This window comes from Parus major, chromosome 1, assembly GCF_001522545.3.
Source record: "Parus major isolate Abel chromosome 1, Parus_major1.1, whole genome shotgun sequence".
Classification (NCBI taxonomy): Eukaryota; Metazoa; Chordata; class Aves; order Passeriformes; family Paridae; genus Parus; species Parus major.
This window is the reverse complement of record NC_031768.1, coordinates 64,304,229-64,328,977: the sequence shown is the minus strand read 5'-3', so window position 1 is coordinate 64,328,977 and position 24,749 is coordinate 64,304,229. Positions and strand designations below refer to the sequence as shown.

Sequence of the window (24,749 nt, the reverse complement as noted above, 5' to 3'; positions counted from 1 at the left end):
AATAGAATAGAATAGAATAGAATAGAATAGAATAGAATAGAATAGAATAGAATAGAATAGAATAGAATAGAATAGAATAGAATAGAATAGAATAGGAGTATTTCAGTTGAAAGGGATCTACAACAAGCATCTAGTCCAAATCTCTGAACACTCCAGGGCTAACCAAACATTAAACTATTAAGGGCATTGTGCAAATGCCTCTAAATATTCCCGAGCAGCAGGAATGCACACCACAAATTGTTTTCTCACAGTTTTTTTGCTTACAGATGGGTGTGAAGATTGTGTGCTTTTGGTTTGCTTGGTAAAAATTTACCTCAGCTGTATTTTGGTCTTCATTGCCTGAAGGATAGGTGGGGCTGCAGGACAATGCAAATTACATATCAAGTATATGAAAGTAAGAATAAAAATTAGTCTCAGTAAATTCAAAAGTCTTTTCACAGAGAACATGTCATCAAAAGACAAAAGTTTTCTCTCACAGTTATTGTAAAGAATGTAACAGTTAAACATTATCTAACTGTAAAAGTTAATTCAGAATGACACAGTTTTATATTACATATTGAAAATTAATCAAGAGAAGACAGAGAAGAGCAAATCAAGCAATATTGAATAAAACTTGCTACATTTTTCCTTATTCTTCCTAATTTATTCCAATATTGCAGCTCAAATAAAAGTAAGATTCTAGTATTTTTAATCACAAGATTACTTGTTGGAACACTTTGCTCTAGGAAGTGACACTAGAAGCTAGATGCTTAAAAGGGAAAACCTGAAGCATTCATTTTAATTTTATTCATATTCTTTTGATTGACAAAAGAAAATTACTTTCCTGTTTGTGGTGTATGGCAGTGACACTCATATACTCACTGAAGTAATGTGGCAGTGATGACTTCAAAGTACAGTTATTGCAAGATACACATTCAGGGAGATTCTACAGTCTGCTGCTACTACTCATGAAAACATGATAAATAATGAAAGAATTATAGTACTTTGTTTTCTAGCAAGTACAATTCTGGACTTCACAGTCCCTCTGAGAAGTCTCAAAAAACAGTTGTAAATAGAAACAATAAACGTGCTTAATTTCAGGTCTGTCTTCAAGTTTACAGCACTGTGTCTCTGCTACAGCAGTACCAGTGGGACATCACACCCTCCCCAGAGAGGCATAGTGCTGACAGCAAGCCTCACCTGAAACTGTTCCCTGAATGAGAGATTATCTCTCTTTTCCAGATGAAGTCTGAGGCTGAATTTTTTTATTGGCTTGGTGCACAGTGGCACCAAGGCAACTGATGGTTCAGGGAATGTGTCCTGATTCCTGATGGCTCAGGAAAAGTCCAGTCTCTGCTGCCTTAGCAGAAATGTGAAAGGGAAGATGAGCTTTTACTTGACTGAAAGTGCTGGTCACCATTCAGATGAAGACTTACTCATGGATTTGCTATGTGGAGAAGGTGATGACAAAGAAAGCTGTCAGTCACAGAGCTGCCCATCAACAGCAACCCCATGCTTCTTGTTACACCATAAAAGGGACCATGTCCTCCCCTCCTCTTCCCTCCCCTCCCCAAGGAATCACAGACCTTTTGGCTCCCCTCACCCTCGAAGCCTATAAGATATTGATAAGGTTATTTTGCTGCATTTGGTTGCATTTAAGATCTACAGACAGCCTTGGGCATGCAGTGACAGGAAGAACAATTCAGTAGTAGCAGCAGCAGCAGAGGAAAGTACCTATTTCCTGTGAAGATGTGTTTCTCCAATTGTAAAGACCAAATTATATTTTATTACAAGACTGCACCAGCCACACTAGATGAAATTTGCCAATCCCATCATTATCTTACAAGAGGTAGCAATTCCACAGCTATCACTAAACAAGGTTATGTAGTCCAGACAGTGCTAAAGCAGCTTCCGCAATAGAACATAAAAGCAGAACTCTCCAGACTTACCATTTATGGAAAAATTTAAAACTGCATATTTAAGACCTGTGCTTAGAATAAATATCCACCTCTCTGGGATTTTAGATGGAACATTATTTTATGAATTTTCATTGTCTGTGCTGACATGTCAGAATGTCTGACATCCCAGGCTGGCCCAGAGGGGACACACTAACTGTGGTGGACAGGGGAAAATTGCTCTCATGGCTGTGTGTGCTGCAGAGAGCAGCAGATGTGCTTGGGAGACAGTGTCAGAGTGGGGCACCAAGCATGATGGACCAGCATGTATTTTTTAGCCTGATAAAGGAACATGGAACACTACCAAATCAGATGGTAAAAGCTTTTACTCATCATACTCAGCAAGACTCGCATCTGTTCAAGTTTCCATGACCACAGTGCCCACGACAATTTGGCAAACAGCCACAGCACTGTCCAGAGACAAATTCTGCCAATAATCAGTAGTGAAGGAGCGAGGTTTTAGATAGCTTGATCACGATGCAGTGAATTAGTGAAAGACTGAACAAGTCATGAAGAGCTCTCCAACCATGGACCTCCTTAGGATTCCTCAAAAGTGATTATGCTGCTATGCCAAAAGCATTCCTAGCTAGAATTTCATCCATAAAAGCCAAACAGCACCGTAGGAGACTGTCCTACCAAGCATGATTTCCTCAGCTGCTAAGAACACTGGAGAAAGCATCAAAAGGAAATCCCCTCCCAGCAGGAAAACATTCCTTCCTCCACTTCTCCCAAAAAGGGAAAAAAAACCCACCAAAACCCTACATCCTTTTTCAGGCCAGTAAGCCTAATGCTTGCCTGAGTGTTTCCATGTTTCCTATTTTATCTAAACTGTGTCTGTCAAAGTGAAGGACGGGTTTTGAACAGGAGCATGGCACAAAGAGCCAGTGCCTTCTACTACCTGTATCTTTGATGTGAGGATGGCAGACAGATGCCAGTTGCCTTTCTGAGATTGACACACAAACAGGAAATCTTTGGCCTGAGAGTTACCTCAGTGCAATCTTGTGGGGCAGTGTGAGACTTTGGGGGAGAAATGCCAAGGGACGGTGTAACTGAAGCATTGCTGGGGACACTGAAGAAAACACATTCATACTTTCTGCTCTGCCATCTCTTCATTTGCTCACACATGGCTGCTCTGAGCAGGGCCAGTGATTTGTTTGTCTAAAATGGCACCTGTGATGAATTAAATTTAGAGGAGGGACATCAATAGAACTATAAATAGTAAATGCATTTTCACAAAAACAGAACTAGAAAAACACAGAGCTAGAAGACTGTCCTTGATTCAGCAAGCACTCCAGCACTTACTTGTCTCAGTGAGGTTTAATGGGCTTTAACAGTACTCTGAAGACTTTGCCCTACACAGCATTCTGAGTGATGATGTGAATGCACAAAGCATATAAAAGATTAAACATATTTGGTTTATGAAAAGCTTATCATCTTTGCTGGAGTTGAACCATTTTACATGAAGCAAACCCCTAAGGAGACCATTATTTCAGGTAATTTTGTTGGCTACATCTACTTACAAACTTTCTATTTCACTTCTACATCACACCCTGTCCTACACAAGGACCTCAGTTAGACTGAATAATACATTCCAGAATTTAGGTACAAAATTATGCGTAAGATGTCAAGAAATGTGACAAATTTTCAGATCCTTGAATGCTAATTGATATCAAGTATTCAGAAGAGACTTTATTTTGCACATGTGGAGATTCCTTATTTTTGTAAGCCACCATATAAAAGCAACTTCTAATATAAATAAAAGCCAATTTCATCTAAAATGCAAGCAGTGAGGGTAATTAAAAGGAAATAAATGTGTAGTCAGTGAATCTAACTTTGGCCTCTTTAAAAAAAAAGTTTTGTGGAATTGCTGAACTTACAGATCACATTACAACATATTTTCTTCCTACTCCTTGAGACATTCATCCTGAACTATTAAAAGTAAAGGAGCCTCTGAGATCACTGTGTACATAAACTAACTCCCAAGCACCTGTTCAGGAATGACAAATATGTTTTATTTCCAGAAGAATGGCTCATACCCCTTCACCTCCATTCAAAAGGCCAAATAGCCACAAATACTGCAAAACTGAGTAAGAGAACTTCTGCAAGCAGCTCCACATCACAGAACTATATATACACTCATATATTGCCACAGTTGTTCTTGTGCTGGTGAGAACATGCTTATGTAACATGCTTAGGAGAGACTCTTAGGAAGGGGAACAAAAGATTTCAGAATAGCTGTACTTCAGTTCAGCTACCTGGTGAGCAAAGCATCGGGCTGGAACTCAAGATACCATTGGGTGATACTGGGTGAGTCACACTGCCCAGTGACTCACAGAATTAGGATTGTGAAACTGATTTTACCTGGGACAAGAACTGCATATGGAAGAGATGTTACTCTCATTCCAGCTGGTGGAAAATATGACAATAGTGCCCTTGCTGGACTTGAAGAAGCTGCAGACTGACCTGATTCAAAACTCAGATGGAAGCCAACTTTCACAGATTAGAAAGCTTTTAGGATGAAGCCATTGAGCCTTCTCATATATGCATCCAAAATGCACAGAAGCATACCTGTCTGGATCGAAAATACTTGTGCTAGCTATTAAAAACAAAAAGGAAAAATGTGACCTCTACAAATTATATCTATTGTTCTTTATAGAAGTTTGAAGCTTCTTTTCAACTATGAATGTTTGTGGTCATATGAGACCAACCCACTGTGGCCACTTCATAAGGCAGTATTTTTCTTTGAAACACTGCATACATTTTGTGGCATTTACATATGCCTCATTGTTTTGGGATAAACCTGGACATTATCAAAAGAGGCATGATCAGCAGGATGGGGGAGGTGGTTCTTCCTCTTTACTCTCCTCTCCTGAAACCCCACCCTGAGTGCTGCATCCCACTGTGGGGTTCCCAGCACAGGAAAGGCAAGAAGGATCTGCGAGAGCAGGTCCAGAGCAGGGCTATCAAGATGATCAGAAGGGTGGAGCTCTCTTCCATGAAGACAGGCTGAGAGACTTGGGGTCGTTCAGCCTGGAGAAGAGGAGGCTTAGGGCTGACCTCTTCGCAGCCTCCCAGTACTTAAAAGGAGCTTATAGAAAAGCTGGATTGGATTGGGTATTAGGAAAAAATTCTTCACTATGAGGTTGTGAGGCACTGGAACAGGCTGCTCAAAGAACCTGTGGATGCCCCATCATCCCTGGATGTCTTAAAGGCCAGATCAACCCAGTCTAATGGAAGGTGACCCATCCTGTGGCAGTGGGGCTGGAACTAGGTGATCTTTAAGGTTTCTTCCAACCCAAACCATTCTGTGATTCTATCACTATATGAATTAAACAAAAAACACACAGAGATTTTCAAAAATATGGACCAGATGCTCTTATGAAATGTTTGAAACTATTTTGAATATTAAGTGAAAACACTCAGATAAACAGATATTGGGAAGTAACTCCATGCAAGAAAAATGCAGGCCTTCTGTAACAATTGTTAATGAAATTAAGCCCTACATGAAATTAATGTCTTCTCCCAGACTATCTGGATGGTAACAATTTCAAAAGCCAACACTTCCCTTACGAATAGAATTTAAATTAAAAAATAATTCATTTTTTTTTAGGAAAAATTAGGAGGTGTTTTCTGGTACTTAGTATCACCTGTGTGAACAGCACAGATGTGATTATTTTCAAATAAAGCTGTGTAAATTTTTAAACTTTTTCTCATTGCAAGACACATATTTAAATATGCCTTGGGCTAAAAGAGCTAGAAATTTTGTCCATAAAAAGTAATTGTTTAATGTTAGATTCTTTAGCTAAAAACAACAACAAATGCAGTACAATTTCTGAAAGCTGGCTTCTTGGTTACACTATGGCAACTATTTTGCAATTTTACGTATTCTTTCTTAAGCAAAAGTGAATAGTATTTATTGCCTATAAATGGCAGAAGTAGCACCACCCACATACTACAGTGCTTATTATACAGTTCTCTGCTGAAAGTCTGCTACAGTCTCTGTTTTGGAAGTAACTCCCAGCAGTATTTTTTTATATATATATGGTCTTCCAGTTCTTAACTTTTCTGACCACATACCAAAAGCACTACAAAAAATCCAAATTACAGACTCATGGAAGATGAGATCACTGACTCCCACCATTAACTCAGCATGGGTTATGAATCTTCCTTTTGGCATTTTTTCTTGTTACTGCCATCCATGTGAAATGTGCAGTCCAACCACACTCATCTGCAGTTTTTTATGTGCCTTTATAAAGTGTGATCATTTTTTCCAAGGCAGTAGTTATTATTTACACCTCGAAAATGCATAGTCTGATAATGAGAATGAGACACAGGCTTATCTCCAGTAACATAACCAGTCCATTTCAGGAAGAATTACTTACTCCACATTCTGCCACTGTTGTGACTCCTGCTGGTTTTCCTGTCCTCTTCTTCCCTCTTCCCTTCCAGTCATAGCATTAGCATTTATGATGAGTATAAACAGACCATACTTGGCAATTGCAAGATCTAGATGCATTGCTTGGGAATATATTTCCAATGTCTGCCGTTTTGCTTTGTTCCTTCATTAGATTTGCTTCCAGCAGCACTCATGAGGCAGAGGTCTATTTAGTCTAGCTGATATAAATTCTCTCTTCCCCTGTTTCTTCATGACTCACTCTTGATTCTCATGCACAAGTTAATCATTTCTATTGATAATCCAAAGTATACGTGCAAATACTTTTTCATCCCGAGCAGCGTTAAAATGAAAAAATGCTTACTTTTAATTTTACACTAATGAATAACTAAAATTTTGGACGTCTATTTTTTTATTCATGTTCATAAAACTGGATAAGACGTAACTAATCACTGACTGATCCCTCTGTTATAATGTGCTTTTATTAATAATAACTATGCCATGTGTTTCTTCAGGTAAACAACATCTGCTTTGGACCATTGCAAGTACATACAATGACATCAAGAAGAAAAGGAAGAAACTGGTTAACTAGAACTGAGACCTTTTAATTGGAGAGGCATTAAGATACAATGTAAGAAATGCTGGTTTTGAACTATCATAATGAGTTTAGGAGAGCTAAGCTTTGGGCTGTAGTGGATTTGCATGACAAGATTTTCATGGGCATGGGGGAAACCTTTGTAGTTGCTTCTGTGAGAAGCTGCCAGAAGATTCCCTCATGCCCTACAGAGCCAGTGCCAGCCAGACCCAAGACAGACCTACTGCTGGCCACAGCCAGGCCCATCAGTGACAGCGGTAACATCTCTGTGAGAATATATTTAGGAAGGGGAAGAATGGCTGCACCACAGCAACTGGACAGAAGAGTGAAAGGCACAGCGCTGCTGACACCAAAGGCGGTGGAGAGGAGGGGAAGGACGTGCTCCAGGTCCTGAACCAGAGATGTCCTTGCAGCCAGTGGTGCAGACCATGGTGAAGCAGCTGTGCTCCATAGTCTTGGGAGGTCCATAAGGGTGCAAGAGACCCACCTGCCCCACACTGGGGCAGCTGGATTCCCACAGGAGGCTGTGACCCTGTGGGAAGCCTGCACTGGAGCAGGCTCCTGGCAGGACCTGTGGTCCCATGAAGAGGGGAGCCCACACTGGAGCAGGTTTCCTGGCAGGACTTGTGACCCTGTGAGGGACCCACACTGGAGCAGCCTTTTCCTGTAGGCCTGCACCTCATGGAAGGGACCATGCTGGGGTAGTACATGAAGGACTGCAGCCTGGGTAAGGACCCAAATGAACCAATGCAGGCTGAGTCTTTATCCTTCTGAAAGAGTAATGCAAATGTCTGGCATCCCAAGGGTTTGTAAAATTGTCAAAGGGTGTGATCTATGTCAGTAAGATCAAGATGCTGAGCACTGCAGGAATCAAGTGAATATTTCAATCCCATATCAAAACATACCAAAAGCAGAATAAGCTTTGCAGTGCAGTTCATGAGCAAAGAACCCAGCAACATGACAAAATGAAAACCACAAAGCGGTGCTGTATTCAGATTATATACTGACATGAGATACAGACTTTGTGGCATTTCTGAACTACCAGATTATCATCTCTAATGCTGTGGCCAAGACAGAATCAAATTATTTTTGTATTGCTTGTAATTAAAAATCCATTATAATACAGTGAAACACCTTCAAGTTTAATAGTTCCTCAAAGTTTGGAAATGTATTGACCATGGGCCTCTTGATTACTCAGGCTTCCCTCTACTTTGGCTGTTTATATATAATAATGAAGTTAACACCTTTTAGTACTAAGGAATTGACATCACCCTTTGGCATGCATGGAGCTTTCAAACATTACTCTGGTGAAAATCAGATTTGCTCAAGCCCATGGCTGGGTTATGTTTCTGTCACTGCCAGCTGAGGGGAACTTGATTATCCATGCATCCAAACAGTCCTATAATATAAATTGTAAATTTTTCAGGTAGATGTGAGAGAAATGCAATTAAATGATGACTCCTTTTCCCAACAGGCAAACTGGAAAAACAAATGAACAGTTAACCTTTTGCTAAAGGATCTCTGATTTATTTTCTTGGATGACTTAACAAGAAACACATACACTTAAATTATAAACTTCAAGTCTGAAGAAAAAGACAGATTTTTACTTTGTGATATGTGTAATTAGAGTGCGAAAGACAAAAAAGAACAGTAGATTCTGCATGGCTCAGTGAGTGCTCTCCCAACTCTTATTTTCAGTATTATATGACTCAGTAAATTCCTATTCTCTTAAATTCTAAAGTTCCACAGCCTGAGATACATTTTTAAGTAACTCAGAACAAGAAGTTCAACTGGGCAGAGACTGTGAAAATTCAAGTGAATAACAAAAGTTCTTCTATAACTTCCATTAGATCCATATGCTACAGTGAGTAATAAGCGAATTTTAACACATGTACAGGAACTAAAGGACTGATTACTAACATTAGCAAGTATTTCTATAAGACAATGATTTGGGTTTTGCAGTACTGTTTGATCTTTATTTCAATAGCAGAATAAAAGTTATGGTCCCAGCATTGAAATAGACTGACATAAACAAGACACAAGACATTTTATAAATCTTCCTTTCTTGTCTATGCATAAGTGAGTTATAACCAGTTACATGCCTCAGCTACCTCTGCCAAGTTGGCTTCAGGAAAAGAAAAGAAGTACCCTGTAACTCTTCTTTTATAAAAAGGGACAAGGCAAACAATTAGGAGTCATGGTTCCCAAAATCTGAGATGAATTTTCTCTCATTACCATTCCCATTTCCTGTCAAACAGAATTTGCTTCACTGATACTAATGCAAATGTGTATGTGTCTGGAGTTTCAGAGTGGTATGCAGGACTGAACATGCATTTCTAGGCTACTTATCTCAAAAAATGGAGTAGTACTGGAAAACCTTCAGACAAGAGCAGCAGGTTGATTAACTCTCCAGAAGACCTTCCAGAAGCAGAATGACTAAATACGGTACAAATGTTCAGCCTGTGAAAGGAGGACAGATGGAAGGTGTAATGCAGGTCTGTGTAATTATGTGTGTCAAGGACAGACATGGATTAATTGTTCATCAGCTTGTCAGGTATCAGATCCAGAGGCAATCAAAAAGGCAGTAAGAGTCGGATTCAAGAAAAAGAAAGCTGGTGAGACTTCAAGTAATTACTTGAAGAATTCATTGCTGAAGGATAATGAAGATGCTAAAATTTTCTGTGGGCCACAGAGAAGATTGGATGATTTGATGAAACAGAAACCCACAGAGGATTGCAAAACACAGAGAAACTGTATCTGGCAAAGAAAGACCCTGCCAAGTAATACAGCAAGTGAAGGTACTCTGTTACTGTACTCCTGTCTATAGATAGGCTTTTTTTGCCACTGTTAAACACATGCTACTATGCTTAAAAGGCAGTAAGACAGTGACTGTATTCAAATCAGCTGAAAAATTTCCAGTAACATCAACACTGCTTATTTTCTTCATTTAAGGTATTATCCTCCAGATTGTAATCCACTACAGTTTACAAGTTCATTGTGTTACTTCACACAAGTAATGAGATTTTCATATCTGATACTCAGGAAATCAACACTTCTTTTCTAGAGGAAGTAACAGCACAATTTTTACAAAAAAAGGCACAAATTATCAAGATCACTTGACACTTCAAATGGTAGTCTTTCGCTTTCAATTAATTTTATTTGGGAAAAAAAAAAGAAAAAAGAGATTGTTTTTATTGCTTAGCTTCATCTGTCTGTTCCAGTACAGGATATTCATTTTCAGGGATCTGTTCCAACTCTTTCTTTGTTTGGAGTCTCTCCTACTTGACTGCCAAGACACTGTGTAGCTCTTGGTCTGTGTTGCTTCTTATTCAACAGCTAGAGAAAATTAAATATGCTTAAGAATCTTATACCACCCAAATACATGATTCATTTGATTCTCAAAACCTGCCAGGACTGCTACAGTTCAGCAATTATATCCACAACACTACATAGCTGACTTTTGGTGTCACTCACATGGTGTTATTTAAGGCTCCAGTGGTATTATCATATTTTGTTTTCTCTGTGCTTTCCCAGGAAATTTTAAGCACATACTCATGTCCCCTTTGATTTCTTTCATGTGAAGTCTCCAAAATGGTATATGGTAAAATGTTCCATCCTCTACTGCCAACACCCCAGCAAGACATTTTGTCCCACCACTCAGAGTGTCTCTCCATCCTGACCACTGCTAAAATATCAAAGGCATTACAACTCATAGTTTAAGCAATATCACAGCTGAAATCAATGGCAAGCAAACTTTGACTTAGCTAGGTAGGCTGGGGTTAAGGAAATGAAAAATGAATTAATTATTATAGGATTTCTGTTTAAATGTGCCAGGTCAGAAAGCAATGAAGAGTCAACGTGTGTAAGTACAACAGTACTGCAACACTAGAGGTGCAGTGCAATAGCTCTATTTACTGTATAGCCTAAAAACTATTGATTCTCAAATTACTAGTACCTTTTTCACTAACTGGCACTAGGAAATGAGAGAAAGTGATTTTTGTACCTCTTCGAGTCACTTTGATATTGCTTTACTGAACTATTCAATCTTAAATCTACTTGTAGTGATCCCCTTCCCCTTCAGCAAACCATTGTTTTATCTAATCCTAAAAACACTTGGAAATCTTTCCAGTATTTGCATATTCCCTGGTGTGCTTACTTCTGGTCTGTGTGTTTTACTTGAACAGTTTCATAATCTTTTGGAATTAAAGAGCTGTTAAACTTTCTTTTGAACAGGTGTTAATTACTATTGCTTCCTGATCACATCTCTAGTCCAGTTTATATCTTTAATCCTATAGCAACTTCTTTCCTTTTTTAAATGTTTTTTTAAAAAAATAAAACTTGAAATAGATATTTTGGATATGTCCTCTCCTTGGTTTTAGCATTATACCAAAATTGCAGTCACGTTTCTGACCACTACTGAAACCCCTGAAGGCAGCAGAAGAAAACGGGAAAAATGAGGGCTTCAGTTGCTACACGTTTTGAAACTTCACCCCTCTGGTTAGGAACATATCCATTGTCAGCAGTCCACAGATAATAAGGTATGATGAATTAAGATCTTTTGCTTAATAAATGACTTTCAGAGGTTCTTACAGCCTCTTGTATACTTGAATAAAGCTATTTACCTGAAGAGGACTATTCAGTTTATTTGTATTGATTGGATTTCAAGGTTTAGACATCTGGAGAAGGAACCCAAATACTCTCAGGTTTGTCTATCATCTAGCACTGGGACAGACCTTGTATAGTTTGGGGGTTTTTGTACAACAGAGGAAATAGTTATGATTATTAAAATTTGAATATATGATTATAAAACACCAAGGAGATAAGCACCAGGCTGTTAAAGGTAAGAACTGTGAAAACATATCTGAAAATATAACACCCAAGCAATGAAGAAATGAGCTGAATTATGGACCTCAGAAAACATGAGTGTGGACTTTATCTGCTCTTCAGAACAGCTGCTACTGGCTTCATTTAAGCTGGCAAATCTATTTTGTGTGCAGCTTTTGGCCATCTTCATTTCTGACCTGGTAGCCATTTGTAGACAGACGAGTGCAGAGATGATCAAGTCAAATGCTTGCATTTATTAATTTTGTCTTGGTAGTACTTAGCACTCATGCTTGTTTGATTAAGGAATTTACCAGTTCCACTGCATAAGTTACCAGCTAGTACTGAGAGGGATAAATTACCTGCAGATGACAGATATTAATAATCAATGACTCAAAAGAAATACGACTTTTTTGTGTGACAATTCTGAAAGGTTTAAAATATTCTTTTAATATTGTTTTAATTTTAATATTAATTAATTTATGACACCAAGAACTGAAAAGCAATTTCTGTGGACCAATTTGTGACTAACTCAAATATGGTTACCTAGAGAAGCTGAATGGATTGGCTGGCTTTGATCCCTACAAGTCTTTTAAACACAGCCACCCTGTGCAGCTACTTAATAGGTCCATGCTAAAAAAAGGGGGCAACTTACTCAGTGTTTTGTAGGCAGGCAAGTGCAGAGATGATAAAGAGGTTTAAGACAAAAAAGATGGAATCTTGGTTATGTGTCTCCTGTTTTTACCAACAAAGGTATCAGGGATTTCAAGTTACTGTTTTTCTGAATCAATCAGCAAGGACCATATCCATGTGCATGTCCCAGGGCAAGTGAAACTGTCAGGCCAGGATGATGTTTTCTACATTGGCTTAGATGATACACACTTCTTACTCTGAAACCCCCTTTTTCACTGAGATGTATTCTCCTCCTCTGTTCTCACAATGGTTCTTACACTCAGATGAAGGAGATGACGAAACACAATCTGGCTGCTGCCTTCTGCCACTGCAGTGACTCCTGGTGGAACATCCAGCAGGATCCTGAGGAATCACATTACAGAAGCATAAAAAAATGGGATCACATTACAGAATCATAGAAAGGTTTGGGCTGGAAGGGACATCAAAGATGATCTAGTTCCAACCCCTCTGCCATGGACAGAGGATGATACTCACTAGATCAGGTTGCTCAAAGCCCCATCCAACCTGAACACTTCCAGGGACAGGGCACACACAGCTTCTCTGGGCTACATTTTTTTTTTTTTTATATTATGTACACTTTGGTCCTCACAAGCAGGTTTCTGAGGAGGCTTCAAAACTGTGTAGCACAAGAGAATTCTGCCTCTTCTCAGATGCTTTCCCTGACACCTGCCATGTGCAGTTCACCTCAGATCAGTTAAAAACTTTATTGCTACACTTACATGAATCTGATTAATATACTGCTGTGATTTTAATTGCATGAGTTCTAACTTCTACATAAAAGTCTACAAAAAAAGTTCCTTCTGGATAACAAACAAAGTGTAAGATAATAGATTAGTCAGTCCTAGTCGAGCTGTATTTACTACTAGACTTGAGAAAAAAATTCCTTTATAGGAGCTGTGTCTCAGTTTGCACAATGTCAGAGCTGTCAGCTCCATGGACACAAGTTGCTGGCTTTTAAGAAGCTTCCACTTCTTGGGAGTCTCTAAATTCACAGGAAAAGTAACTGCCTCTAAGTTTTCCAAGTCCTGGTAGGTTGCCATTAAGTTCAGTTCACATGTCCTCTCTGTTTGGGGTGGCAAAGAAGCCATACTTGGCCAAGAGCTGGACTCAGTCACTTAGTTTTTAAATCTTATAAACAAGTGCAGAGAGATAAATACTCCCAGGCAACAAGATACTGATATAACTCTGTGTGCTCACACAAGACAGACACTTTAAGAGGCTGTATTCCTGAACTCTGGGGAGCTCTTCTTTTTCACCTGCCAGAGCAAATATTAACTTTTCATATGTGTCAGCTACACAGTGCACATAAATATTTCTCTCTATATGTAAATAGGCACATGTTCTTCTCTTATGTGTGTGTGTATAAAGCTCTATATGCATATACACACAAAACTGTAAGGACCTATAAATGTGAATATTTTGGCACAGAATACAATTGGAGCATCCATAAACCTGGAAATCATTCCATCATAATACAAAGTCTAGTTTCACAGTTGACATAAGTAGATAAAACGTTAACCTGCATTACCTTACGCTTAGTGAAATTTATGGGATTTACTGGAAGTATTAATAACAGCTTGAACATACTGAATATGTAATAGTACACTACAGTTCTGCTTATAGCAGAGACTTCCCAGACTGATTTTTTTTTTTCATTTGATGTGCTATAACCTTGAAATTGGTTTTTGGAAATTCTATAAAATCCTGTTCAGAATGGCTCCTGAATGTCTTACAGACGATTAAAAAAGAAGTCTGGTTTAAAAACTGTACATGTCATTCCCTACTTGATTTTCATTCGTAAAGTCAATTTCCCAGCAATGGAAAGATGAAGGAATTCTTATAATCAGATGCAGTGAGATTTTAGACCTTGTCAACTACAGTAGTATATTTAAAACAAAGATTCTCTGCTTCCCTCCATGAACATTCCATATATATGAGTCTGTCAACTGCAACAGCAAAAGGTATTTAGACGGAGAATGGAGAAAATTTTATATTACACAGGACAGATGCTGGTTGCAACCATGGCAATAATTGCAAACAGATTAATGTTTCAGGACTACACATTTTTCTAAAATACTCAACAATGAAAAGATTTTGGATTAGATTCTCGACAACTCATAATTACATTGACTGCATCAGAGTGGAAGAGTAAACACAATATATTTTTCATAAACTGCTAAATTATTGAGAAGAAACTAGAAGCTGCCAGAGCACTATAATTCTCTTGAAACTGAGGGGACAAATTTTCTAAAATTACATCATCTTTATACATGTAGGACTGATGAGAAGGCAAAATTGTTTTATTTTCTCTTTTGTAAAATTTCACATGAGAGCGGTGTAATTTCAAAATACTTTGACCATTATCACCATCTTAAATTCACTTGTGATTTAATATTTCCCTAAGACCAAAGAGCACACATAGTTGCAATGTACAACAAATAAATACACAAATAAATGAAAAAGCACAAAGCTTCTGTTATTTTAGGAACCTTTAAGACATGCAAAAGTGGCTGAAGGAGTTTTTTAACATGGTATCTTTGGCTACAAAATGGCCTTCTTAAATGACAGCTACTTCCATAACAAAAGTATGCCATAAAGGGAGTTTTCTCAGGGAGTTGTGGTAAAGAAATGGAAGAAATTTTGAACAATGAGTTGAACATCTGAACCAAAGTCATACTTCCAAGGCAGAATGCAAGCATGCAAAGCACAAGCATTTTTAACATATTTCTAACATCTGAGAAATTGCTAAAGAGATGTTGGTTTGTGCATTATAGATATTTTTCTTTGTTGTCATATGTAAAATAATCACCTGAACTTTCAAATTATACTTCTTAAACCTGGATTAAGGAAAATGTGAAAATGTCTCACACTGAGAAGAGGAACGAAGCCGATGCCTAACAGGAACCACTTCTGAAGCTGTTTTCAGTAGAACACCAGAACTACTTCATGCTTGAATACTTTCTTGAATTAAAGTTAAATTAGAAGGAAGCATCTTAATTCTTAAGATTAATTCCATCATGTGCTGGCCATAAAGCTTTGCTATCATGAGCAGTGGATTGGTTTAGGTAATTTTTATTGTAGGCTTTGTTTTTCAGCAATGGGTTTAAGTAAGGAATGTTAAAATAACAGTAAGTAGGCAATTTGTCGAGAAAACACTAATGGAGTAAGATGACTGAAGTGTCACGTTGCCCCAGTACACATGTCAACCAACCCATTATGTTTCCAAAAGAAAATCAAGCCCTTAAAGATGTCTATTATCTAACTGTCACTGGGAGTATCATGGGGAAGATGAGCATGAGCTAACCTACTTGAGTGTGCTAATGTCTCTCAAGAGTCATGGTCTTCATTGTCCTTTATTTCCCTGATTGTTCTGAAATGACACCACTTACTGTTTTGACCACTTCTGTTTTGAAATGTCAACTTATTTCTATCCTCCTCAAAGTCCCACTCTTGCTCTTGCTATCTTTCCCACATTCAGAAAATCTTGGTTTTATCAGAAGCCTGGTTGTAGATTATCACTGAGAAGAATAACTAATAATAAACTAATAATAACTAATCAGTAATGATTCTTTCTAAAAATAAGGACCCTGACCTGTGGACTTTGGGTAATGCAAGATACTACATCCTAAATTACTTGTTTCTGGGGTATTAGTAACAATGCCCTGAAGAACTTCAAAGGCTCTGAGGACTAACAAGAAAACGAGTTCCTTGAACATATCCCATCACACAGACCTACAGACCCATACACAGGTACTGCTGGCCCAAACCTCTCCATTAAAGACAAACTAAATCCTCTTCAGTCTCAACAAGAGCTCACCTATAACTTCTTGACTTAATGTACTGAGCAAGTGAGAGGGAAATCTGAAGTTAATAAGGGATATGGGTGAATGCACAGGAGCACATCAATTAAGGAGACGTTGGTAAAACCCCTCCCTAAGGGTGCTAAGCAAAGAAATACCCTACCATGAGAGTAATGTCTCTTTAACAAAATAAATAAGGTAGATGGCATACATCTAGATCCTATGCACTTGAGATCATTTTTTAATTATAAAAACTTATAAAGCTAAATCCTGTCTGCACTTAATCCAAATGAATTCTTCAGATGGACAAAGTCCCCATTTGGCTTAAAGCCAGCACAAGCAGTAGCAAAAGGAGCGTTGTTTCTAGGAAGCGAGTGCACAGGAAGCACAGTGGGGATGAATGAGAAATCCTTCTTTGATCCTAACCCATCCTTGTGTAGTCAAGCTAGTTCAGTCAGTCAGTGCAGCTCTGAGGATGGACTAGTGGCCAAGAACAGAAATGCAGTCCACCTCACTGAACATCCCCTGCTTCCCTCCTCTGTGGGTGAAATCACACTGAAAAGAAGGGACTTTCAAACCCCTGTTCATTCTGCTTGGTTTAAGTATTTTGAAAAAAGTAATTTTTAAATAAAAAAATTAAAAAGAAAACCAAAGAGAGTTATGTGGAAGTTTAGTTCTACATAAAAACATTGCAGCAAAATAAATGTAATCATCTCAAATCGCATCAGTATTTGGTACAGCTGGCCTCAGTGCATAAGCAAATATGTTCAAAGTTAATATCACTAAGTTCACTAAGCTAAACAATCATGAATAAAATATTTTTATGTAAGTGGACAGACCAAAATATTATCTTGCAATTGCTCTGTATGAAGCATGATGCCTTTTATGAGAAAATACAAGAGTAGTTACAGACTAGGAGTTAGTGCAAATACCTGCCTATGCCATCAAGTTGAAATATGTGATCTCTGTGCCATAGGTACCAGGTTCTTTAATAGATTAAAAAAAATAGTGCAACACATTCCTCATATTAGGCTTAGGAAACTTTATTAATCATGATGTGACACAACAAAGTACTTCAATTTAAAACATGTGAAAAATAAAGCTGAGACACATATTCACTAAGCCAGGAATCCAAAACACTGACATCCAAGGCTGGTTTGTCATCCCAATTTTGCCTCATTACAAATAAGAAGAAATGCACTCCCTGCGGAGGGCAATTAATTTCCTTCAAGATATGTCATGTGAATCACCCTATGAAGTTACCAAGTTCTTCCTAAAGGCTATACAGGCTCAGAGGTCTGAAGCTACAGTGTCTAGTTTAATTCAAAGACAAACAGTCAGTTACTGCCTTGGGAATGACAGTTTTGTAGCTAAGAGGCTTAAGGCAAATTAGGCAACTGTTCTGTAGGCAACTTGGATTTGGTTTTATTCATGGCCAAAATTCCTGTGTTGCAGTGGTGTTGCATGTAGTGTTGCAGGTATAAATGTACTACAGAACACACCAAATTTAAAAAACATTCACACTGTGCCAGCATAAACAAGTCCAAGGCATTGATTGCTGCTCTCATAACTTCAAATCATTACCATCAGAAATGAATGGCCAGTACCTCTCCCAATCTAAAAAATAAAAAGTTGTCAGTATAAAATAAGTGGGATACAAATGGGATATTTTAGCTATTTTTCAGTGGAAGATAGGCAGAATCCATTCAGCAATCAGTGCTGAAGTGCAGCAGAAGAATTGCTTTTGAAGTGGTCAATAATAACATTTCCACATAGACATCAGTTAAAACTATTTCATCGCTGAGAGATAATTTCTGTATTCAGTGGACTAAAGTACACTGTGGCACTGGCAATGCTGAGAACACTTGAAGAGAGGATCTGTGTTTTCCTTCCCTTGCTCTACATACAATGTGTTCTCTCTGGAAGACAGACACCTTGCTCTTGGAGGAGGCAGGATGTGAGCACCCAGAACTGGGTGTTCTTCTTTTGCAAGAGTCCAGCTGACACTCCTGTTTCCCTTGGCACAACTAGAAGCTGTATTTCAGCTAGCCAACCCATTCACAAACTCCTAAAAATTTTGAGAACAGACAACAAGATACTTCAATTATATTGCAGACATCTGTTATTGTTATGATGCATCAGTATCTGGAAAGACAACAGGGTCTTAAGACTCCTTAGAAGAAAATCAATGTCTATTTACTGTCTCCTCTGAAACTGCTTGTTTGGTTGGGTTTTTTAGGTTTTTTGACACCAATAGGGTAAGGTTCATCTCACCTTACTTCAGCTGTGTGAAATCAAACAACAATCAGCAACAATAAGTATCTGATTTCTTTCCACTCTATGGCAGGTATAAATTGGATGGATTAGTTTGTTCACGGGAGGTTTCTGTCTCTCTCCAGTGACTATACAAAGAATGTAGGTGGTTGGTGTTTACAAACACAATCTAATTTGTGGGACCTAGGTGAAAAAAAAACAACACAGGCCTTCACTGCAAAAATCCCTTTTTACAGATTTTCAAAATTTTCCATTAAAATATTTTTTATATTTAAATTAGTATAAAGAAATGTACTAGGGTAATCTTAAATCAGACACAATATGACCCTTCATCTTCTGCTACAATCCTATTGTTCATTCCTTTAGTCAAAGGAAGTAAATTGGTCTGGCTTACTTTTTCTAATGGAAATAAAACTAGCAAATCAAGGCACAGAATATTGTGCCTTATAACATGCTAGTTACAATACTGACTGGCAAAGATAAATTTAAAGTATATGAATTTTTAGAAGAAAAAATATTAAAGAAAATACCATTTTCACTGAATGTAGATCTATTGCTCTATCTTAGTCCAGTACTCTCTGTTCTGACAAACTGCTAATCTGTTAAAAACATCTGTATGCTAGGGAATAATACAGATTTCATCTCCAAATCTTTGATTTGAAGTCCCCTGTAGTCTCGTGATTTAGGGCAGTACAGAAGAATCACTGGTGAAAGTTTAACCATTAATTTAACAAACAGCACTGATTCTACTAGAACTAACCTCCGGCCCCAATGAGAGTGGGTACTTTAATTAAATACCCACTGGTGGGTTAGGAGAAGAAATTTGAATTCTCAGTGAATCTCACAGAGTCTACTGCAGGAAGGTCCTTGCTGGCAGAATGCCTACATCTCTCTAGGAGATGTGAGGTGTAAGGAGTAGTGAGGCTCTCAGGCCAGGACAACTTCATACCATACATTTGGTCATGCTTTATGACCTGGGCTAATAATCACCCCCACTACTTAACCATCATCATCATCATCATCATCAGAAAGTTGCTGGGTTCTTTGGCAGCAGCTGCCTCTCTATGACAGACATGAAAAAACCAGACACCCGAGCTGAAAAGTGACAAAAATTTAAGCAGCTATTGAGAGTTTGCATTAGACTCTATGTTTTGAAGAATTCTGTGAAAGGAAACTGGATTGCAGAGGTGGCAGCTGGCAAACTCCCAGAAGTTCTGAGTTCATGCTAGTTACAGATTTTTAAAAGTTAGCACAGCAGCTTGGAGCATGTGCGAGTGTGCGCATGTTTGGGTTTGTTTGTTTGTTTGTTTTTTTAAATGTATGTTTTAGGCTGATTATAGCAACCATTTATGCTGTATCTACTGACCTCTATGCTTATTCAACCTTTATGATGTACTAGCCTGCTCTGCACAGCTGAAATTCAGCAAATCTGTCTTTAAGAAGAAAGGTTCCTTGTCTTGGAGTTTGCTGCATGGTTAACAGAGAGACAGTCAGCTGTGGAGGATGCTTGTTCTGTTATAAAAGATATGACAAAAGACAGAGGATGTTTTACTCCCTGCTTCAGCCCCTCTCTTTCCAAGAAAGGAAGAGAAACACTCCAGGTTCTCCCTAATAACTGGCAAACAGGTATTTCATGTCAGTTCAGGGTTATCAAATGTAGCCACAAAAGGTTAGCCTGCATGCTACAAGACCTACAGGAGGCTGAGTCCTCCTGGGTGCCAGCTCACAATCAACTGATCCATGCTTTGCCTGACTATCTGGCACAAGAACATGAGGAGCCCAGGACTCCTTTTGCCAGTAGGGTCTTGGGCATGGACAGAGTTAGCATAAGCTTTCTGATTCTGATTTCTAGTTCTGAGCCAAGAAGGATGTACTTGTGGTCCTTAACACTGGTATCAGAACCCCTCTAAAAAAACAAAACCAAACAAAAAGTCTTGTTTATCCTGGAAAACCAGCATATGAGCTAGGAGTGGAAGAGCTTAAGGGCACCACCACATGGCTTGACTGCTCAGGGGCTGTCCATGCACCAGTGGTGGAATGGAGGCCTCTGTCTCCTGAGGAAAGGCTGCTTGAGCTCATAAGTTCTCAGTGATATGTGGAAAGCATCTCCAGAAAAATACTATAACCACTTTGCCTGAAAAGCCCAGTGCAAAATCTTTCTCCATTTCTACACACTGCATAATATACCAGATAATATGATTATAACAATCAAATGGTTCATCTGACATGCACAAGTATGTCAGGAGTTTTTGAGATTAATATATTGAGCACAGACTCAGTGACCAAGAAATTGCAGAAACTGTCACAGACTTCAGAGATTAGATTGAACTGGTTCATAATCATAGACAAATGTACAATTCACTTGAGTTTAAGGAAGTTTTCCTGTCCCACTTCAGCCCACATTTGCTGAAAAATACCTTAGCTGTAAAAAAAAAAAAAAAAAGTAATTTTTATCCAAGGTTCTTTCTAGTTGTCATCTCACACCAGTCAATATCTAAACTAGAAATGCAGTGGTAAAAGACTGGAAGATTTGAGAATTTAAACCAAAACAGACGTTTGAAGGGAGAAGAAAAACCTCAAATGAAACCAAAACAGCCTGCAACTCCAAGAAGAACATGATACAATAACAAAGACATTTATTTGTTACTTTAGTCTTTGTGGCACACTACAAACCTCTTAATTCCTTTGAAAACTTCACTGTACAAAGAAATCGTCTTATTTTTAGATGTTCCTCTTTTGTCAGCCTCAAATTCTATTTGACTGAAAGGTAATGCTCCTTTGAAGGACTTCTGCATGCATATCTGTTACAGAAAGATTTAATTTGCTCAGCCTTCCCCTGCATTCACTTAATAAAACTATATTAATTAATATGTACTTAGTCAGGAGCTTTTTTCCCAGCAACAAATCACAGTGGACATGAGGATTCTGGCACCATTGTTGCTGGTGTTACACGAAGACTATGCTGTACTACTTAAAGTAGTGTCAGTGTAATAAAGCATGGGCAAGTTTGGTTTATCTTCCTCAGTGATTCAGAACTTCTAAACCAGATGGTTTGTGGAATTTAGTGTTGTCACAAAACACAGCAATGGAAGATTGATTTACACACAAAGTTTTACCTTCAACCTTCCTTCAGCAATTAAGAACACTGTAGCTGAGAAAGTAAAAAGAACATAACCCAACACAACTTAAAACTGAATAGAAAAAGTAATGATAAATCTGACACTCATAAAGCCATTAAATGTCTGAATAGAACAATGCTCCATCTATTTTTATCTGCTTTTTCTTTAAACAGGTTATAACAGTCTTTTCTTCCTGCTTCTATTCTGCCTTTCCATAAGATAAGTTATGGTGACTTAGTCATCATTTTCAAAATAAATTCAGTCCCTTTTAACACTGACTACCAGTACCACCAGAGGCAAGTAGAGAAGCCACAAAGGATTTTTCTTGTTGGTTTTGACACCTCACTCCAGTGAATCAAATCCCAGAAAAAGCTGACAGATTAAACAGTGTACTGGTATGTACAGTACCAGTACAGGTCTCAGGTCTTAGGAGGAGCAGTGATGCACACTTTTCCTTGCCATTTAAGTCAGGCAATAAACACTCATACACAAAGGGAAAAAAACGTTTTTCCTACGTGAGTCCTTCAATATATACTCGGTGGTCTCTGCACACTGAAGAAATGCAAGGCCACTGTCACCAAAAGCAGAACCACATTGGTCAGGACCCAATGTTTTCAGTAGATAAGCAAAGGTATCTAAAAAAGATAATCAAAATCATCTGTAGTGACCTCAATTTCACTTAAATTTCAGCTAGCAGTATTTGGCTTTAAATAGCATGAGATAAGAAGAAATGGAATTTTTTTCTGGAGCTATTTTAAGGGCAATGACTGCTATACATAGAGTCAGAGTAAGTGGCTGAAGTTAAATTTAAAAGACAGACATATTTTTGTTTTCCTGTTTCCAAATAGAGTCTCATCTGTTCCTAGGTCTGAATAACAGAAGAAAAAACAGAGAAAAAAACACAGTAAAGAATGCCATCCTCCTGCAGACAAAACCAAGGCATTTCAGTGTAGAAGGCAACACCAAAGGAAAACCATGCTTGGTTTTAGCTATTTTGATATTGAAGGATAAAGCTTATCTCTGAATCTTGCCTAAAAAATGGATGCAAATTCAGGTCTTCCAGAATTTCTGCTATTTTAGAACAGGTCTAAAGCACTCTCATTGGTGCCTGGCTTCTCTAACTGTACACAAAACTATTGCTTAAGTGAATATAGTTAATTTATGGAAAATTCAGTATGCTTGCACAGAAAACCTTGCTATGCTATCCAGGTGTGGGCTTTGAAGAAAGTAACAAAAACACTGAAACGTTCCATGTCACTGCAATACAATTAAACTTGAAATTTCAAGCAAACTGGACTTAAAGGTACTGTTCTGTTGATATTTAGTGAGTAGAGCTTAAAATACTTCCATTCTGTCTATTCTGCATCCTACATTAAATATCTATGTGCACCGTTTCTTAGAAATACTTATTTCTCAGATGAGACCAACATGTATCTGTTACCTTTTTTCTTTCTTTTTTTTGTTTGTGGAGTACCCATTCCCTGTAACAAAAACATGTAAAAGAAAGTGGTTTTATTTACTTCCACCTGAAAGGTGTTATAATGTTGGAAGAGCCATCTCACAAGTCATGTGTAGGGAAATCTAAAATTCGGTTGTCATGCTAACATGAAGTCACTCAACTAAGTCCAGTAAAACAAAAGTGCATAAATGATGCCTTCTGGTAAAAACAGGGAAATATTAGATTAACAAGAAGCTTTTGACAACTGTAGCCACAACTACAGCTGTGTGCCTCGGCAGAGTGCTGAATTTCTGTCGGCATTTAAACCTCCAGAGCATCAGCTGTTGCTTCCCAACAGGACCATAGCTTCTCTCCCATCTCCCCCGGCATCAGGGCCTTGCCCGTGTAAACCCCCAGAGGGGGATGAACCCAGAGGGTTCACGAACCTTCCTCTGCTCCAGGAGCCGTCCCACGGCCCACTTCACCCTGCTCTGCTCCCGCCACCTGCATCTCGCCGTTCTCCAGGTCGCTCCCCGGGGGCTTTCTGACAGCACCCCCGCCTTTCCGGCAGGGCTCCTGCGGACTGTGCCGGCGGCGAGCGAGGCCGCTCTGGGAGGGACGCCTGCGGGGACACCGCGGCAGCAGGGTGCGACATGTGCTCTCCCGCCTGGCGCTGCCGGGGCCGCTGCTCCCAGCGCCGGCAGCAGGCGGGGGCCGAGGGCGGGCCGGCGGCGCTGCCAGCGGAGCGGGCGGCGGATGCGGAGCCTCCTCCTGCCCCGCGGAGCGGCCCCCGCCCGCTCCCTCCGGCCCCCTGCGCGCTCCGCTGTGCCGCAGGTGTCACCCAGCGACCGAAGGATGCCGCTTCCCACGGCACCGGCTGCCAGCGAAAAATACGTTTATTACATACAAGAGGAAGGAAGAGATCCTAATATTCCTCTGGAGTATCACCAAGGGCCAAAGGCGTGCACGATGTCGCTTTATGCTGCTTGAGTCGGCGCAAAAAGTTACCTTAGACAGTCATAGGGACTTCTTTCTTCCTTTTTTTTTTGTTTTTGTTTGCTTGTTTTGTTTTGTTTTTTCCCCGGAGGGTCAAAAAAGTAATTAATGGCTCAGAAAGAGAATAGATCAAAGTTGATGAGAACTTACTTGGTTTAGGTGCTTGCGTTGACAGCCGGCATCTTCCGACAGCAGTTTTAACAGGTCACATTTTTCCCATGGAAGTTGTACCCTTTTCAATCCCGTTTGTAAATTAAATCCCTTCAGAAGGTGTTTGTTTTATTTCACTGGCTGCCGTCCATCTCACGCACTATCCACATTTTTTACTTTATTTTCTCCATGTTTGGCACACATGCAGGCACTCTCGGACGCACGCCACGAGTCAGCGGGTGCCCATCACCTCCGGCCGGGGGGACAGCGCCTGCCGCCGGGCTCCGCTGCAACAGATGAGAGGCAGGCTCTTTCCCGGTTGCTTAGCGCGGCATCTCCTTGTTCCCTCGGGAAGCCTCATGCCGGCTGCAAAAAGTAACAGCTCCTTCCGACGCGGCGGTCCCCTCCGGAGCGCGGGCTGCGCGGCGCGGGGAGGGATGAAAGACACCCCAATACCGGCAGAAGGAGCGCAGAGGGCAGCACGCCGGCTTTCTCCGTCCCCGCCGCTGCGCTCTCTCCCGAGCCGGCCGCAGGCT

General features: G+C 39.4%; 1 protein-coding gene across 1 annotated transcript in view; it reads right to left on the bottom strand.

Moving 5' to 3' along the window:
- The window catches only part of TRPC4 (transient receptor potential cation channel subfamily C member 4), a 128,072-nt gene extending 103,340 nt beyond the window's left edge, over positions 1-24,732 (bottom strand). Inside the window, exon 1 of the mRNA XM_015643538.3 lies at positions 24,214-24,732. The gene's annotated coding sequence lies outside the window, so the exon portion shown is untranslated. The remainder of the gene's footprint in view (positions 1-24,213) is intronic.
- Between the last annotated feature and the right edge of the window lie 17 nt (positions 24,733-24,749).